Raw genomic sequence first — 20521 nt, forward strand, 5'->3', positions numbered from 1 at the left:
GAATTTTCAAATGCATTTGAGAAATAAAGTCAAAGTGAAAGTCACTCAGTTGTGTCCAACTTTTTGTGACTCCACTGAGTATACATCCCATGGAATTCTCCAGGCCAGAACACTGGAGTGGGTAGCCTTTCCCTTCTCCAGGGGATCTTCCCAAACCAGGGATCTAACCCAGGTCTCCCACATTGCAGGCAGATTCTTTACCAGTTGAGCCATAAGGCAAACCCTTTGAGAAATGAAGTTTCTATGAATTTCTCTCTGTCTCAAACTCTGGAAGAAATCAGTGAGTTAGTTGAATGTTATGTGAGAAGCAGAAAAAGGCAACCCTGAAACTCCATGTCAATGTAATTGTTTCAGAGACAGTCAGCTTTTCCTGTGGCCTCTAAGAAGGGTTCAAAGATTAACAGAGAGAGCTGACATCTCCAAAATGGGTGTATCATAGCCGAAAGGCTGTCTGGATCATAAACTGAGTACCAGATAAAGATACAGACATTTTGTCAGACACACTTATTCATTGACCAGAGCCTGGTGAAGACAAGTTAAGTCTCAGTAGATACCCACTTCAAACAATGGAAAGGTCATGGAAGAGATGTATTTCCTGAAGCAAGGTTTTTTTACATAAAGCATGCAAAGTCTACCTCTTAACCTAAGGTAGAAAAGGGAGATGGAAACAATTCTGACTTCACTGAAGTTTAAACCTGAAAACAAAGAAGATACTGAAGCACCTGGGTTTACCCAGAAATGGCGAGGATTATAGGTTATGACATCAACTAAAATGAGGGTTCAATAGAGAGGTTGACTTTCAGAAAAATAATAAAATAATGATAGCTGCTTTTTTTTTTTTTATATTTTGCACAGCTGAGTATGTCTTGAAAAATGTTATACCTGTTATATATTGAATTGAAACTGACCTCTCCAATTTTTCTTTATTGATCTTTATTGTACCTTCTGGAATCATTAAAATATCCTTTTCCACATGACAGCTCTACATAAACTGAAGCTAACTCTAATGTTTTCACTAAGTCACTTCTCCAGGATGAACATGGGCAGTTTAATCCAGCTGAGAATCTTTGATTGCCAAAACCTTCAGCATTTTATCCTCTTAGAACAAAGTATAAAAAATATATACCAAGGAGTTTTAAAAGCAATCCCAAGGCTTTGGAACTGATCCTTAACATTTTTTGACTCAGTCGTTCTGGGGTAGGACCCAGATCTGAGGCCATGATACTAACGTGCAAATGCTCTTAGAGATCAGAATACAGTTGTTGATGTTGTTCAGTCATTCAGTCATGTCCAACTCTTTGTGACCCCATGGACTGCAGCACACCAGGCTTCCCTGTCCTTCTCCATCTCCCAGAGCTTGCTCAAACTCATGCCCATTAAGTCGTTGATGTCATCCGACATCTCATTCTTTATCATCCACTTCTCATGCCTTCAAACTTTCCCAGCATCAGGGTCTTTTTTAAAAAGTCAGCGATTCACATCAGGTGGCCAAAGTATTGGATCTTCAGCTTCAGAATCGGTTCTTCCAATGAATATTCAGGATTGATTTCCTTTAGGATTGACTGGTTGGGTATCCTTGCAGTCCAAGGGACTCTGAAGAGTTTTTTCCAACACCACAGTTCAAAAGCATTAATTCTTTGGCATTCATCTTTCTTTACGGTCCAACTCTCACATCCATACATGACTACCAGAAAAACCATAGCTTTGACTTTATGGACTTTGGTGGTGAAGTAATGTCTCTGCTTTTTAATATGCTGTCTACGTTGTTCATAACTTTTTTTTCCAAGGAACAACCATCTTTTAATTTCATGGGTGCAGTCACCATCTTAGTGATTTTGGAGCCCAAGGAAAAAAAAATGTTCAGTGTTTCCCATCTATTTGCCATGGGGTAATGGGACCAGATGCCAGGATCTTCTTTTTTGGAATGCTAAGTTTTAAGTAAACTTTTTCACTCTCTTTTTTCCCCTTCATCAAAAGACTCTTTAGTTCTTTTAGCTTTCTGCCATAGGGTAGTGTCATCTGCATATCTGAGATTATGGATATTTCTCCTGGCAGTCTTGTTTCTGGCTGATACTTCATTCAGCCTGGCATTTAACATGATGTACTCTGCATATAAGTTAAATAAGCAGGGTGACAATATACAGCCTTGATGTACTCCTTTCCCAATTTGGAACCAGTTGTTGTTCCATGTCCAGTTCTAACTGTTGCTTCTTGACCTGCATACAGATTTCTCAGCAGGTAGGTAAGGTTGTCTGGTATTCCCTTTCTTTAAGCATTTTTCACAGTTTCTTGTGATCTACACAGTAAAAGACCTTAGCATAGTCAATGAAGCAGAAGTAATGCTTCTTTGGGATTCTCTTGCTTTTTCTATAACCCAATAGATGTTGGCAATTTGATCTCTGGTTCCTTTGCATTTTCTAAATCCAGCTGAACATCTGAAAGTTCTCGGTTCATGTACTATTGAAGATTGGCTTGGAGAGTTTTGAGCGTCACTTTGCTAGCATGTGAGATGAGTGAAATTGTGTGGGAGTTTGAACATTCTTTGGCATTGCCTTTCTTTGGAATTGTAATGAAAACTGAACTTTTCCACACTTGTGCCCACTGCTGAGTTTTACAACTTTGCTGGCATATTGAGGGCAGCACTTTCACAACATCATCTTTCAGGATTTGAAATAGCTGAATTAGAATTCCATCACTTCCACTAGCTCTGTTCATAGTGATGCTTCCTAAGGTGCACTGGACTTCTCACTCCAAGATGTCTAGCTCTAGATGAATGACCACACCATCATGGTTATTTGGGTCATTAATATCCTTTTTGTATAGCTCTACTGTGTATTCTTGCCACCTCTTCTTAATACCTTCTGCTTCTGTTACATCCATACCATTTCTGTTGTTTATTATGCCCATCATCTTATGAAATGTTCCCTTGGTATCTCTCATTTTCTTGAAGAGATCTCTACTGTTGCACATTCTGTTGTTTTCCTCTATTTCTTTTCACTGATCAGTTAGGAAGGCTTTCTTTCTTCCCTTGCTCTTCTTTGGAATTTAGCATTTACGTGGGTATATCTATTCTTTTCCTCTTTGCCTTTCTCTTTTCTTCTTTTCTCAGCTATTTGTAAGGCCTCCTCAGAAAATGATTTTGCCTTTTTGCATTTCTTTTTCTTAGAGATAATTTTGATCATTGCCTCCTGTGCAAAGTCACAAACTTCTGTCATTAGTTCTTCAGGCACTCTGTCCATCAGATCTAATCCTTGAATCTATTTGTCACTTCCACTGTATAGTAGTAAGGGATTTGATTTAGGTCTTACCTGAATGGCCTAGTGGTTCCCCTACTTTCTTTAATTTAAGTCTGAATTTTGCAATAAGGAGTTCATGATCTGAGCCACAGTCAGAGCCTGGTGTTCTTTTTGCTGACTGTATAGAGCTTCTCCATCTTCAGCTGCAAAGAATATAATCAGTCTGATTTCAATATTGACCATGTGGTGATGTCCATGTGTAGAGTCATCTCTTATGTTTTTGGAAGAGGGTGTTTGCTGTGACCAGTGTGTTCTCTTGGCAAAACTCTTTTAGCCTTTGCCTTGCTTCATGTTGCACTCCAAGGCAAAACTTGCCTGTTACTCCAGGTATCTCTTAACTTCCCACTTTTGCATTCCTGTCCCCTATGATGAAAAGGACAACTTTTTGGTGTTAGTTCTAGAAGATCTTGTAGATCTTCATAGAACCATTCAACTTCAGCTTCTTCAGCCTTAGGGGTTGGAACATAAACTGTGTTTACTGTGATATTGTATGATTTGCCTTGGAAATGAACAGAGACCCAGTTTACCTCACAGTCAGTCCCTCCCATTAGGATACTTTCACAAGGCTCTTATCCTCATCCATCAGAGGGAAGACAGAATGAAAACCACAATCACAGAAAACTAACCAAACTGATCACATGGATCACGGCTGAGACATAGCTTGTTGGCTCACCCAAAACAGATGGGTCATGGTGGAGAGTTCTAATAAAACGTGGTCCACTGGAGAAGGGAATGGCAAGCCACTTCAGCATTCTTATCTTGAGAACCCCACGAACAGTATGAAAAAACAAAGAGATATGACACTGAAAGATGAACTCCCCAGTTCAGTAGGTGCCCAATATGCTACTGGAGAAGAGTGGAGAAATACCTCTAGAAGGAATGAAGAGGCTGAGCCAAAGTGTAAAGCCACTTGTGGATGTGTCTGGTGGTGAAAGTAAAGTCTGATGCTATAAGAACAATATTGCATAGGAACCTGGAATGTTAGGTCCATGAATCTAGGTAAATTGAAAGTGGTCAAACAGGAGATGGCAAGAGTGAGCATCAACATTTTAGAAATTAGTGAACTAAAATGTGCTGGAAGCAGTCAGTTCAGTTCAGTTACTCAGTCATGTCCTAATCATTGCGACCCCATGAACTGCAGCATGCCAGGCTTCCCTGTCCATCACCAACTCACAGAGTTTACTTAGACTCATGTCCATTGAGTTGGTGATGCCATCCAACCACCTCATCCCCTGTCATCCCCTTCTCCTCCCGCCTTCAATCTTTCCCAACATCAGGGACTTTTCAGATCAGTCAATTCTTCGCATTAGGTGGCCAAAGTATTGGAGTTTCAGCTTCAACATAAGTCCTTCCAGTGAATGTTCAGGACTGATTTCTTTTAGGATGGACTGGTTGGATCTGCTTGCAGCCCAAGGGACTCTCAAAAGTCTTCTCCAAAACCACAGTTCAAAAGCACCAATTTTTTTTTTCCGTTTATTTTTATTAGTTGGAGGCTAATTACTTCACAACATTGCAGTGGGTTATGTCATACATTGACATGAATCAGCCATGGAGTTACATGTGTTCCCCATCCAGATCCCCCCTCCCACCTCCCTCTCCACCCGATTCCTCTGGGTCTTCCCAGTGCACCAGGCGCGAGCACTTGTCTCATGCATCCCACCTAGGCTGGTGATCTGTTTCCCTATAGATAATAAACGTGCTGTTCTCTCAAAACATCCCATCCTCGCCTTCTCCCACAGACTCCAAAAGTCTGTTCTGTACATCTGTGTCTCTTTTTCTGTTTTGCGTATAGGGTTATCATTACCATCTTTCTAAATTCCATATATGTGTTAGTATGCTGTAATGATCTTTATCTTTCTGGCTTACTTCACTCTGTATAATGGGCTCCAGTTTCATCCATCTCATTAGAACTGATTCAAATGAATTCTTTTAACGGCTGAGTAATATTCCATGGTGTATATATACCACATCTTCCTTATCCATTCGTCTGCTGATGGGCATCTAGGTTGCTTCCATGTCCTGGCTATTATAAACAGTGCTGCGATGAACATTGGGGTGCACGTGTCTCTTTCAGATCTGGTTTCCTCGGTGTGTATGCCCAGAAGTGGGATTGCTGGGTCATATGGCAGTTCTACAGTTTTTTAAGAAATCTCCACTATGGTTTCCACAGTGGCTGTACTAGTTTGCATTCCCACCAACAGTGTAAGAGGGTTCCCTTTTCTCCACACCCTCTCAGGCACTTATTGCTTGTAGACTTTTGGATAGCAGCCATCCTGACTGGCGTGTAGTGGTACTTCATTGTGGTTTTGATTTGCATTTCTCTGATAATGAGTGATGTTGAGCACCTTTTCATGTGTTCGTTAGCCATCTGTGTCTTCTTTGGAGAAATGTCTGTTTAGTTCTTTGGCCCATTTTTTGATTGGGTCATTTATTTTTCTGGAATTGAGCTTCAGAAGTTGCTTGTATATTTTTGAGATTAATCCTTTGTCTGTTTCTTCATTTGCTATTATTTTCTCCCAATCTGAGGGCTGTCTTTTCACCTTACTTATAGTTTCCTTTGTTGTGCAAAAGCTTTTAAGTTTCATTAGGTCTCCTCTAGGAGTTTTATAGTTTCTGGTCTTACATTTAGACCTTTAATCCATTTTGAGTTTATTTTTGTGTATGGTGTTAGAAAGTGTTCTAGTTTCATTCATTTACAAGTGGTTGACCAGTTTTCCCAGCACCACTTGTTAAAGAGGTTGTCTTTTTTCCATTGTATATTCTTGCCTCCTTTGTCAAAGATAAGGTGTCCATAGGTTCGTGGATTTATCTCTGGGCTTTCTATTCTGTTCCATTGATCTATATTTCTGTCTTTGTGCCAGTACCATACTGTCTTGATGACTGTGGCTTTGTAGTAGAGTCTGAAGTCAGGCAGGTTGATTCCTCCAGTTCCATTCTTCTTTCTCAAGATTACTTTGGCTATTCGAGGTTTTTTGTATTTCCATACAAATTGTGAAATTATTTGTTTTAGTTCTGTGAAGAATACCCTTGGTAGCTTGATAGGGATTGCATTGAATCTATAGATTGCTTTGGGTAGAATAGCCATTTTGACAATATTGATTCTTCCAATCCATGAACACGGTATGTTTCTCCATCTGTTTGTGTCCTCTTTGATTTCTTTCATCAGTGTTTTATAGTTTTCTATGTATAGGTCTTTTGTTTCTTTAGGTAGATGTACTCGTAAGTATTTTATTCTTTTTGTTGCAATGGTGAATGGTATTGTTTCCTTAATTTCTCTTTCTGTTTTCTCATTGTTAGTGTATAGGAATGCAAGGGATTTCTGTGTTAATTTTATATCCTGCAACTTTACTATATTCATTGATTAGCTCTAGTAATTTTCTGGTAGAGTCTTTAGGGTTTTCTATGTAGAGGATCATGTCATCTGCAAACAGCGAGAGTTTCACTTCTTCTTTTCCTATCTGGATTCCTTTTACTTCTTTTTCTGCTCTGATTGCTGTGGCCAAAACTTCCAACACTATGTTGAATAGTAGTGGTGAGAGTGGGCACCCTTGTCTTGTTCCTGATTTCAGGGGAAATGCTTTCAATTTTTCACCATTGCGGGTGATGCTTGCTGTGGGTTTGTCATATATAGCTTTTATTATGTTGAGGTATGTTCCTTCTATTCCTGTTTTTTGGAGAGTTTTAATCATAAATGAGTGTTGAATTTTGTCAAAGGCTTTCTCTGCATCTATTGAGATAATCATATGGTTTTTATTTTTCAATTTGTTAATGTGGTGTATTACATTGATTGACTTGTGGATATTAAAGAATCCTTGCATTCCTGGGATAAAGCCCACTTGGTCATGATGTATGATCTTTTTAATATGTTGTTGGATTCTGTTTGCTAGAATTTTATTAAGGATTTTTGCATCTATGTTCATCAGTGATATTGGCCTGTAGTTTTCTTTTTTGTGGCATCTTTGTCTGGTTTTGGAATTAGGGTGATGGTGGCCTCATAGAATGAGTTTGGAAGTTTACCTTCTTCTGCAATTTTCTGGAAGAGTTTGAGTAAGATAGATGTTAGCTCTTCTCTAAATTTTTGGTAGAATTTAGCTGTGAAGCCATCAGGTCCTGTGCTTTTGTTTGCTGGCTGATTTCTGATTACAGTTTCGATTTCCTTGCTTGTGATGGGTCTGTTAAGATCTTCTATTTCTTCCTGGTTCAGTTTTGGAAAGTTATACTTTTCTAAGAATTTGTCCATTTCATCCAAGTTGTCCATTTTATTGGCATAGAGCTGCTGGTAGTAGTCTCTTATGATCCTTTGTATTTCAGTGTTGTCTGTTGTGATCTCTCCATTTTCATTTCTAATTTGTTAATTTGGTTCTTCTCCCTTTGTTACTTAATGAGTCTTGCTTATAGTTTGTTAATTTTGTTTATTTTTTCAAAAAACCAGTTTTTTGCTTTGTTGATTTTTGCTATGGTCTCTTTAGTTTCTTTTGCATTTATTTCTGCCCTAATTTTTAAGATTTCTTTCCTTCTACTAACCCTGGGGTTCTTCATTTCTTCCTTCTGTAATTGCTTTAGGTGTAGAGTTAGGTAATTTATTTGGCTTTTTTCTTGTTTCTTGATGTAAGCCTGTAACACTATGAACCTTCCCCTTAGCACTGCTTTTACAGTGTCCCATAGGTTTTGGGTTGTTGTGTTTTCATTTTCATTCATTTCTATGCATATTTTGATTTCATTTTTTATTTCTTCTATGTCTTGTTGGTTATTCAGAAGCGTGTTATTTAGCCTCCATATGTTTGAATTTTTAACAATTTTTTTTTTTTCCTGTAATTGAGATCTAATCTTACTGCACTGTGGTCAGAAAAGATGACTGGAATGATTTCAATTTTTTTGAATTTTCCAAGACCAGATTTATGGCCCAGGATGTGATCTATTCTGGAGAAGGTTCCGTGTGCACTTGAGGAAAAGGTGAAGTTGATTGTTTTGGGGTGAAATGTCCTATAGATATCAATTAGGCCTAGTTGGTCCATTGTGTCATTTAAGGTTTGTATTTCCTTGTTAATTTTCTGTTTAGTTGATCTATCCATAGTTGTGAGTGGGGTGTTAAAGTCTCCCACTATTATTGTGTTACTATTAATTTCCTCTTTCATACTCATTAGCGTTTGCCGTACATATTGTGGTGCTCCTATGTTGGGTGCATATATATTTATAATTGTTATATCCTCTTCTTGGATTGATCCATTGATCATTATGTAGTGTCCTTCTTTGTCTCTTTTCACATCCTTTATTTGAAAGTCTATTTTATCTGATATGAGTATTGCGACTCCTGCTTTCTTTTGTTCTCCGTTTGCATGAAATATTTTTTCCAGCCCTTCACTTTTAGTCTGTATGTGTCTCTTGTTTTGAGGTGGGTCTCTTGTAGACAGCATATATAGGGGTCTTGTTTTTGTATCCATTCAGCCAATCTTTGTCTTTTGGTTGGGGCATTCAACCCATTTACATTTAAGGTAATTATTGATAGGTGTGGTCCCATTGCGATTTATTTTGTTGTTTTGGGTTCACGTTTATACAACCTTTCTGCATGTCCTGTCTAGAGAAGATCCTTTAGCATTTGTTGAAGAGCTGGTTTGGTGGTGCTGAATTCTCTCAGCTTTTGCTTGTCTGTAAAGCTTTTGAATTCTCCTTCATATCTGAATGAGATCCTTGCTGGGTACAGTAATCTAGGTTGTAGGTTATTCTCTTTCATTACATTACATATGTCCTGCCATTCCCTTCTGGCCTGGAGGGTTTCTATTGATAGATCAGCTGTTATCCTTATGGGAATCCCTTTGTGTGTTATTTGTTGTTTCTCCCTTGCTGCTTTTAATATTTGTTCTTTGTGTTTGATCTTTGTTAATTTGATTAATATGTGTCTTGGGGTGTTTCGCCTTGGGTTTATCCTGTTTGGGACTCTCTGGGTTTCTTAGACTTGGGTGGCTATTTCCTTCCCCATTTTAGGGAAGTTTTCAGTTATTATCTCCTCAAGTATTTCCTCATGGCCTTTCTTTTTGTCTTTTTCTTCTGGGACTCCTATGATTCGAATGTTGGGGCATTTCACATTGTCCCAGAGGTCCCTGAGGTTGTCCTCATTTCTTTTGATCCTTTTTTCTTTTTTCCTCTCTGATTCATTTATTTCCACCATTTTATCTTCTACTTCACTTATCCTATCTTCTGTCTCCGTTATTCTACTCTTGGTTCCCTCCAGAGTGTTTTTTATCTCATTCATTGCATTATTCATTTTTAATTGACTCTTTTTTATTTCTTCTAGGTCTTTATTAAACATTTCTTGCATCTTTTCAATCTTTGTCTCCAGGCTATTTATCTGTAACTCCATTTTGTTTTCAAGATTTTGGATCATTTTTATTATCATTATTCTAAATTCTTTTTCCGGTAGATTCCCTATCTCCTCCTCTTTTGTTTGACTTGGTGGGCATTTTTCATGTTCCTTTACCTGTTGAATATTTCTCTGCCTTTTCATCTTGTTTAGATTGCTGTGTCTGGAGTGGGCTTTCTGTATTCTGGAGGTCTGTGGTTCCTTTTTATTGTGGAGGTTTTTCCCAGTGGGTGGGGTTGGACAAATGGCTTGTCAAGGTTTCCTGGTTAGGGAAGCTTGTGTCGGTGTTCTGGTACGTGGAACTTCATCTCTTCTCTCTGGAGTGCAATGGAGTGCCCAGTAATGAGTTTTGAGATGTGTCTATGTGTTAGGTGTGACCTTGGGCATCCTGTATGTTGGCATTCAGGGCTATGTTCCTGTGTTGCTGGAGAATTTGTGTGGTATGTCTTGCTCTAAAACTTATTGGCTCTTGGGTGGTGGTTGGTTTCAGTGTAGGTATGGAGGCTTTTGGACGGTCTCTTATTACTTAAAGTTCCATGTAGTCAGGAGTTTTCTGGTGTTCTCAGGTTTTGGGCTTAAGTCTCCTGCCTCTGGGTTTCAGTTTTATTCTTCCAGTAGTCTCAAGACTTCTCCAACTATACAGCACTGATAATAAAACTTCTAGGTTAATGGCGAAAGATTCTCCCCTGTGAGGGACACCCAGAGAGGTTCACAGAGTTACATGAAGAAGAGGAGAGGGAGGAGGGAGATAGAGATGAGCAGGAGGAGAGAAAGGGGGGCTCAAGAGGAGAGAGACAGATCTACGCAGTTGTCTGTTCCCAGAGTGTTCTCCATCGCCCAGATACCCACAAAGATTCACAGAATTGGATTGGGAAGAGAAGGGGAAAGGAGGAAATAGAGGTGTTCTGAGGTAGAAAACGGAGAGTCAAGATTGGGAGAGAGTAATCAACACACTCCTGAATAAAAATGGGAACTGAATATTGGATTCTTAAATGTCCACAATTTACATCATATACTGAAAAACAAAGATTAAAAATCTAGACTAGAGGTTAGACTCTTAAAAATACTATATTAAAAACAAAAACCAAAACACACAAAAAAATTTTTAGAAATATATATGAAGTTCGGTTTTAAAATAGGGCTTCTCTTTTTTTTTTTTTTTGTAAGGTTATAGTGTAATGAAAATGAAAATTAAGGAGTAGTAGAGGAGTAATAGAGGACTTTAAAAGGAAATAAGAGAAAAAGAAAAATAGAAAATAGAAGAGAAACAGGAAAAAAAAGAAAAAGAAAACACAAGAAAAAAATTTTTTTCATAATTAGAAAAATCGTAAAAATCTATGAAAATGAAACTTAAGGTGTAATGGGGGAGTAATAGGGAATTTTAAAATAAAATAAAAGAGAAAAAATAAAAAAGAAAAAAAATTTAAAAAAAAAAAAGTAAAAATATATCTAGGAATTTCTCTGGAGCTGTTGTGGTCACTGTGGGTTCGGTTCAGTTTCAGATAGCTTCTCGTTCCAGCTTACACTTCTCGATATCTACAGGCCCCTTCCGGTGTAGTCGGTGTTACCTACAGGTATTTTAATCTGTTGCACCGGTGCCTTCTGAAGCGGTTCCCTTTGTTTATTTGGCTTCTGTTTGCCGGTCTCTTCAGTGCCTAATTTCCGCCCTGACACAGGTGGGCAGAGGTGGTCTCTTGTTCAGGTTGCTAGTTCTGTCACACTGCGGGGAGGGACTGGCGCTGCTTTCCCCATCTATGCTGCTCAGGCTCCCGGCTGCTCTATATGGAGAGTGCCCTGCGCTGCGCGCGGTTCCAGCCCTCGGGTGTTCCACAAAAGTGCGGAACAAAAAGCTGTGCCTGCTTTTTGTGCCTACCCCGTCTGAGAGGCTCAGGCAGCCAGAAGCTTGACGGGGGCACTCTCCCCGAGTGCAGTGCACCTTCTGCCCTCCGCGTCCCCAGCCCCAGTCCCCGCCCGCACCGGTCGGATGCCTGCGCCCTCTGTCTCGCTGTGACCCTCCCGGTGGATGTCGACCATCCAGAATCTCAGGACGTCTTTGATTAGAAACTGGAGGCCTATTTGCAGTGCAGTAGGGGATGCGGTCCTTGGGGCCGAGCCTTCCCCTTTCCCCTCCCCACTGCCTCCAGCCTCCTGCAGGGCTGGGTCAGTCCGCAGCCTGCGAACTCTTCTCTGGACTTGCTCGGTCCCTTTGTTCTGAAAACGGCCAGCAGTGTGTTCAGGCCGGTTAATTTTCTCTCTCTCTTTTGCTGTCCCACAGTTTAAGTTGGTAACTCACACAAGCTCCCTCCGATTGTCCTCAGGGCCCTCAGGCCCAGTCCTTACCCTAAGCAATGCCGCCCGCTTCTCTCCGTTCTGCCCCCACTTGCTGGTGGTGAATGCGGGTGTCTGGGGTACTTTTCTGCTGGGGGTTGCTTTTAGGCACGTAATCTGTGAGTTTTATTTATTGTTCCCCTCCCAGTCAGGTTGCCCTCCGAGATTCTAAAACTTCCCCCAGACCCGCCAGTGTGAAGGTTTTCTGGTGTTTGGAAACGTCCTCTATTGAGAGTCCCTTCCTGGGACGGATCTCTGTCCTTAGCTCTTTTGTCTCTCTTTTTATCTTTTATAGTTTGTCCTACCTCCTTTCGAAGACAATGGGTTGCTTTTCTGGGTGCCTGATGACCTCAGCTAGCGATCAGAAATTGTTTTGTGAAGTTTGCTCTGCATTCAGTTATTCTTTTGATGAATTTGTAGGAGAGAAAGTGGTCTCCCTGTCCTATTTCTCCACCATCTTCGCTCCTCCCCCTCAGCTTTCTTTAGAGTCCAGCTCTCACATCCATACATGACTATTGGAAAAACCATAGCTTTGACTAGATGGACCTTTGTTGACAAAGTAATGTCCTTGATTTTAAATATGCTGTCTGGGTTGGTCATAACTTTTCTTGCAAGGAGCAAGTGTCTTTTAATTTCATGGCTGCAGTCACCATCTGCAGTGATTTTGGAGCCCAAGAAAATGAAGTCTCTTACTGTTTCCATTGTTTCTTCATCCATTTGCCATGAAGTGATGGGACCAGATGCCATGATCTTAGTTTTCTGAATGTTGAGTTTTAAACCAACTTTGTCACTCTCCTCTTTCACTTTCCTCAAGAGGCTCTTTAATTCTTCTTTGCTTTCTGTCATACGGGTGGTGTCATCTGCATATCAGAGATTATTGATATTGATTCCAGCTTGCACTGGCAATCTTTATTCCTGCTTGTGCATCCAGCTTCTGATTCCAGCTTGTGCTGGAATGGGTGAATTTGATTCAGATTACCATTATATCTACTACTGTGGCAAGGATCCATTAGAAGAAATCTAGTAACCCTTGTAGTCAACAAGAGTCCAAAATGCTGCACTTGGGTGCAACCTCAAAAATGACAGAATGATCTCTGTTCGTTTCCAAGACAAACCATTCAATACCACAGTAATCCAAGTCTATGCCACAACCACTATTGCTGAAGAAGCTGAAGTTGAATGGTGCTAGAATCCAGACTTGGGCACAAAGCTGATGAGAGGAATGTAGGCCTGTATGAGCATTTTCCTTTCACTGGATACTAGTTCTTCACATAACTGCCCAATGTAGCATTTTTCCTCGCCAACCGCCTAGCTCACTGTATCATCCACTTATCTAGTCTTTCCTCCTCCACCCTTTTCTGTTAGTGAATATATTGGTTCACTTAAGCCAGTATTTACTGAGTACTCTTTCTGTCCAGTGTCTAGAACACTGTGTTGCTGTTAGTGTCCCACACAAAGATGATACAAAGATGATCATATTGTAGAGGAAGTTATGCTCTGCTCTGAGGTAATGATAAACAGATAACTTTATTGCAGGGATGTAAGTGCTATGAATAGTTTTGTCTAAAACAATCCTAGGATTCTGGAGGAGAACAAAATGGGAATTTATTATAACTGGGAAAAAAATGTAGGGACATTGAAGAAAAAGAATGAGTCAAGGCAAGAGAGGGGTTGGGTATGCATCTGAAGCTGGGGAAATTCTGGGCTGAAATCTGAAAAGTGCAATCTAGAGTCTAATCATTCCTAGAAACACTGACCATCAAAGACTGCCTGCCAGTCCTTACATTTCCAAAACAAAAAATATGGTCCCAGGGTAATTCAGCTGAGCATTACAATCTGGAACTCCTGGTCTAGTTAGCCAACACTCATATAACTACTAGATCAGTGTTTCACAAACTGTAAACACGAGTAACTATCTAGAGATCTTGGTTAAGTACAGATCCTTATTCATGAGGTCTAGCATGGAGTCTAAGACTCTACATGTATGACAGCCTCCCTCACAGTACCAGTGTTGCTGGTGATCTGGGGACCACATATTGAATGACAGAGTACTATAGAAATATCATGTGAGAAGGAAAGATTCCCTGTTTCAAATCTGGGCAGCCAAAAGGTAATTTCTAAAACACAAATCAATAGAGTACAGAGTCAGAAGCCTCATCAACACAATAAGAGAGGAAATTTTCACTAATTGATTCTAATTTGCCACCAAATCATCATCAACACAAATTATTAGAGCGACTCACCGCATTAAAGGATGCTCACTGGTTTGGTAATGGAGCCTGTGAAGGCTCCTGAGCTCCCCATCCATCAGTGGCTTCTCTTGTCATGCTATCTAATGTACAGTTATAGTGATAGGCCCACATTTCTCCCATTTCACACATGAGTCCGTTTCTATGAGAGAAGTGACAAATAGGAAGTGTAAATATGGATCTGGTACGTGATTCAAAAAGACTGCCTGCCAGTCCTGCTCACTCAGCTCCTATTCTCTCTGTCTAACTTATCCTACATGGGGATTCATGTGCATGTCAGGGAATATTGGAATGGATTGAAACAAAGTCTTCCATCCAATTTCACTGTAGATTTCAAGTAACAGCGTAAGATGGCTTGGGCAAAATGCTTCCAGAAGCCGGCATCAGTTCACATTGGAAAACCTACTCAATTTTAGATATATTGAATGTTTAACAATATGTCACTGTTTGAAACTCAAAAGGACTGCTTCCAGGGTTTCACAGGCTCCTTCTGGTTCTCTGTTCCCTTTTCCACAAACGATAATGTTATTTGTATTATCCTGCTTGCCAGCCAGTGCCATGTGGTAGAATTCTACTAAAATGTGGACCTAGGTTCTGAGCATAGTGAGACTGGTATAATTAGTGCTTTTTACTAGGTAGTGATCCCCCAAAGCATGGGTGGGACATCTTAGAAGCATAAAGATAAGCTCCTAACCCTGTATATGCTGCATCGAAATCTCTTGTCAATTGAAAAAAAGAGAGATCAGACTTGTGGACACAGTGAGGGAAGGAGAGGGTGACACACATTGAGAAAGTAGCATTGAAACATATACATTGTCATTTGTAAAATTAGGTAGCTAGTATGAATTAGCTGTATGACGCAGGTAGCTCAAATCCAGTGCTCTGTGATAACCTAGCGGGATGGAATGGGCTGGGAGGGTGGCTCAAGAGGGAGGGGATATATGTAAGCCTATGACTGATCCATGTTGATATAGGGCAGAAACCACCACAATATTATAAATCAATTATCCTCCAATTTAAAATAATTTGTTTACAAACTCAGATGATTCCAATAGAGAACTTAGGTTGAGAATCCTTGGATTAGATAAAATAAGAATTGCTTAGGAATATGGGCTATTGGATATGAAAAGAGCAGACAGAGAACTTTCTTTTCTCCTGTAATTTAGAAGACCTACATGAATCAGGATATTCTCCTCAATTAACCCTGTTCTTTTTTCTTAATAATCTCTAAATAGATAATAATAAAGGACAGAAATGGTATGGACTTAGCATAAGCAGAAGATATTAAAAAGAGGTGGCAAGAATACACAGAAGAACTATACAAAAAAGATCTTCACGACCCAGATAATCATAATGGTGTGATCACTCACCTAGAGCCAGACATCCTGGAAAGTGAAGTCAAGTGGGCCTTAGGAAGCATCACTATGAACAAAGCTAGTGGAGGTGAAAGAATTCCAGTTAAGCTATTTCAAATCCTAAAAGATGATGCTGTGAAAGTGCTGCACTCAATATGTCAGGAAATTTGGAAAACTCAGCAGTGGCCGCAGGACTGGTGAAGATTAGTTGTCATTTCAATCCCAAAGAAAGGCAAGGCCAAAGAATGCTCTAACACAATTGCACTCATCTCACAAGCTAGCAAAGTGATGCTTAAAATTCTCCAAGTCAGGCTTCAACAGTATGTGAACCATGAACTTCCAGATGTTCAAGCTGGTTTTAGAAAAGGCAGAGGAAGCAGAGATCAAATTGCCAACATCCATTGGATCATTGAAAATGCAAGAGAATTCTAGAAAAACATCAACTTCTGCTTTATTGACTACACCAAAGCCTTTCACTGTGGATCACAACAAACTGTGGAAAATTCTGAAAGAGATGGGAATTCCATACCACCTCACCTGCCTCCTAAGAAATCTGTACGCAGGTTAAGAAACAACAGTTAGAACTGGACATGGAACAACAGACTGGTTCCAAATCAGGAAAGGAGTATGTCAAGGCTGTATATTGTCACCCTGCTTATTTAACTTATACGCAGAGTATGTTATAGAAATGCTGGACTGGATGAAGCACAAGCTGGGATCAAGATTGCTGGGAGAAATATCAACAACTTCAGGTATGCAGATGACACCACCCTTACGGAAGAAAGTGAAGAAGAACTAAAGAGTCTCTTGATGAAAGTGAAAGAGGAGAGTGAAAAAGTTGACTTAAAACTCAACATTCAGAAAACTAAGATCATGGCATCTGGCCCCATCACTTCATGGCAAATTGGATGGAGAAACAATGGAAACAGTAAGAGACTTTAATTTCTTGGGCTCCAAATTCACTGCAGATGGTGACTGCAGCCATGAAATTAATAGACACTTGCTCCTTGCAAGAAAAGTTATGACCAACCCAGACAGCATATTTAAAATCAAGGACATTACTTTGACAACAAAGGTCCATCTAGTCAAAGCTATGGTTTTTCCAATAGTCATGTATGGATGTGAGATTTGGACTATAAAGAAAGCTGAGCACCACAGAATTGATGCTTTTGTACTGTGGTGTTGGAGAAGATTCTTGAGAGTCCCTTGGACTGCAAGGAGATCCAACCAGTCCATCCTAAAGGAGATTAGTCCTGAATATTCATTGAAAAGACTGATGCTGAAGCTGAAACTCCAATTCTTTGGCAATCTGATGCGAAGAACTGACCCATTTGAAAAGACCCTGATGCTAGGAAAGACTGAGGGAAGGAGGAGAAGGGGATGACAGGATGAAATGGTTGGATGGCATTATGGCATCACCAACTCAATGGACATGAGTCTGAGTAAACTCTGGGAGTTGGTGATGGACAGGGAGGCCTGGTATGCTGTAGTTCATGGGGTTGCAAAGAGTCAGGCATGACTGAGTGACTGAACTGACTGACTGACTGAAATAGAGAATATTATGAAGTGAAGTGACATTCACTGTTGTGTCCAACTCTTTGCAACTCCATGGATTATACAGTCCATGGAATTCTCCAGGCCAGCATACTGGAGTGGGTAGCCTTTCCCTTTTCCAGGTGATCTTCCCAACCCAGGGATCAAACCCAGGTCTTCCCCATTGCAGTCAGATCCTTTACCAGCTGAGCCAGAAGGGAAGCCCAGAGAATATTATAATGGAAGTCAAAAGATATTGTTCCATATTCATCAGACATTCAGTATTGCTTCTGGAAAGTCCAGTTATATACCCGAGTATTATCAACTGTGTGTGTTGATTTGCTTTACTCTGGGTATTTTTTCATTCACTATACCTTTAAAAAAATTTATACCTTAGATTTACATAATTATTATGAATGTAGTGCATATTCATAATATGCAGAAATATTCATAATGTGCAAAAAGTTCTATGTTCTGCACCAGTATTCCCTATTATTTTGAAAAAATTTATTCTTTTTTTTTTTCTTTCTTTTTTTTTTTTAATTTTTATTATTATTATTTTTTTTTTCCAGTGGGTTTTGTCATACATTGATATGAATCAGCCATGGATTTACATGTATTCCCAATCCCGATCCCCCCACCCACCTCCCTCTCCACCCGATTCCTCTGGGTCTTCCCAGTGCACCAGGCCGGAGCACTTGTCTCGTGCATCCCACCTGGGCTGGTGATCTGTTTCACCATAGATAGTATACATGCTGTTCTTTTGAAATATCCCACCCTCACATTCTCCCACAAAGTTCAAAAGTCTGTTCTGTATTTCTGTGTCTCTTTTTCTGTTCTGCATATAGGGTTATCGTTATCACCTTTCTAAATTCCATATACATGTGTCAGTATGCTGTAATGTTCTTTGTCTTTCTGGCTTACTTCACTCTGTATAAGGGGCTCCAGCTTCATCCATCTCATTAGGACTGGTTCAAATGAATTCTTTTTAATGGCTGAGTAATATTCCATGGTGTATATGTACCACAGCTTCCTTATCCATTCATCTGCTGATGGGCATCTAGGTTGCTTCCATGTCCTGGCTATTATAAACAGTGCTGTGATGAACATTGGGGTGCACGTGTCTCTTTCAGATCTGGTTTCCTCAGTGTGTATGCCCAGAAGTGGGATTGCTGGGTCATATGGCAGTTCTATGTCCAGTTTTTTAAGAAATCTCCACACTGTTTTCCATAGCGGCTGTACTAGTTTGCATTCCCACCAACAGTGTAAGAGGGTTCCCTTTTCTCCACACCCTCTCCAGCATTTATTGCTTGTAGACTTTTGGATAGCAGCCATCCTGACTGGCGTGTAATGGTACCTCATTGTGGTTTTGATTTGCATTTCTCTAATAATGAGTGATGTTGAGCATCTTTTCATGTGTTTGTTAGCCATCTGTATGTCTTCCTTGGAGTGAAAAGACAGCCCTCAGATTGGGAGAAAATAATAGCAAATGAAGAAACAGACAAAGGACTAATCTCAAAAATATACAAGCAACTCCTGCAGCTCAATTCCAGAAAAATAAATGACCCAATCAAAAAATTTATTCTTAATTGGATGGAAATTGCTTTACGTTGTTGTGTTGGTTTCTGCTGCACAACATTGCAAATCAGCCATAATTATATATATATATATATATATATATATATATATATATATATATATATATATATATATATATATATATTGCCTCTCTCTTGAGCCTCCCTGCCCTCCCCCCGAATCCCACCCCTCCAGGTCATCCCAGAGCCCTGGGCTGACCTCTCTGTGTCATATAGCAATTTCTCACCAGCTTCTTTGCACATGGTAGTTTATATATGTTGATTCTACTTTCTCCATTCATCCCACTCTCTCCTTCCCTCTACTGTGTCCCTATCATTTACATCATTTATTAGTATGGTACTTTCATCACAATTAATGAATCAATATTGATACATTACTTTTAGCTAATGTCCATACATTATTCAGGTTAACTGAGTTTTTCACTAGAGCTCTTTTCTGTTCAAGGATCCCATACAGAACACCACATGTCATTTAGTCATCAGAACTCCTTAGAATTCTCTCCAGTCTGTCAGTTTCTTAGTCTTCCCTTGTTGTTTATGCCCTTGAGGGTTTTGAGCTTATGACCTTGAGAGAGTTTGTAGAATGGCCTTCATCTGTGGTTTGCCTGATATTTTCCTTATGGTTAGAATGAGGTATTATGTTTTCTCAAAGACAACCACAGAGGTAAGGTGCTATTTCATCATATCGAATCAAGGGTTCATAATGTGAGCATGACTCATCATTGTTGATATTAACTTTGATCACCTAGGCAGGTATAGTGTTGGTCACATTTCTCCACTGTAAGTTTATTCCTTCTCTTCTTCCTTTCCATACCATACTTTTTGTAATAAAACTGCAATACTCAGCCCATACTTGAGGACTGGAGAGTTATGCTCCACCTCCTTGAGAGTGAGCATCTGTATAAATTATTTGAAATTCTCTTTCATGAAAGATTCGTCTGTTCTCCCATTTTTATTTAATCATATATACACACAAATGAATTTATTGAATTAATTTTATACTTTGGGTTGCTGTGCTGTGCTTAGTCGCTCAGTCATGCCCAACTCTTTGCAACCCCATGGACTGTAGCCCACTAGACTCCTCTGTCCATGCTGATCTCCACACAAGAATACTGGAGTAGGTTGCCATGCCCTCCTCCAGAGTTATGATCCTTTAAAATGTTTAGCTATTGGGCCGTCCTTCGGTTGGCTCCTGTATCCCTTTGGCAAACCCCCATTATTGTATGAGTGTATATTTGAGCACTTCTTTACTTCTTGACACTACCCAAAGTTCCAGGCACATATTACATATTTCTCACCCAGTCTTACAGCCATCCAAAGAATGGTATTAAAAACCTGGATCTGGATACTAGGTGTACTTTTGCCAGCTAGTGTGAAATAGTTTTTACGTGCTCTGAGCTGACAGAGCTAGGGGATATATGCATGAATAGTAACATGTATGCATATGCTCAAACACACACACATATCATGATCTATATTTATCTTAAGCTAAGTATAAGGTCATAATGATGTCTTCAACTCTAAGGCATTACTACTATGATAATTTAGCCTTCTCCTCTTATTTGGCTATAATCCTATAATCTCCAACTTCCACAGTGAGAATCCTGGCTCCTAATATCCACTATTTATTTACTTATATTCTCTTCCAGTATCCATGTATAGTGATTTTAGGATTGTAAACCTGTATCTCTGTGGGGAAAGAACTTTATCATCTTATATACAGTTATTATATACGTGAACTTCCAGATGTTCAAGCTGGATTTAGAAAAGGCAGAAGAACCAGAGATCAAATTGCCAACATCTG

The sequence above is a fragment of the Dama dama genome, chromosome 15 (genome assembly GCF_033118175.1).
Source record: "Dama dama isolate Ldn47 chromosome 15, ASM3311817v1, whole genome shotgun sequence".
Classification (NCBI taxonomy): domain Eukaryota; kingdom Metazoa; phylum Chordata; class Mammalia; order Artiodactyla; family Cervidae; genus Dama; species Dama dama.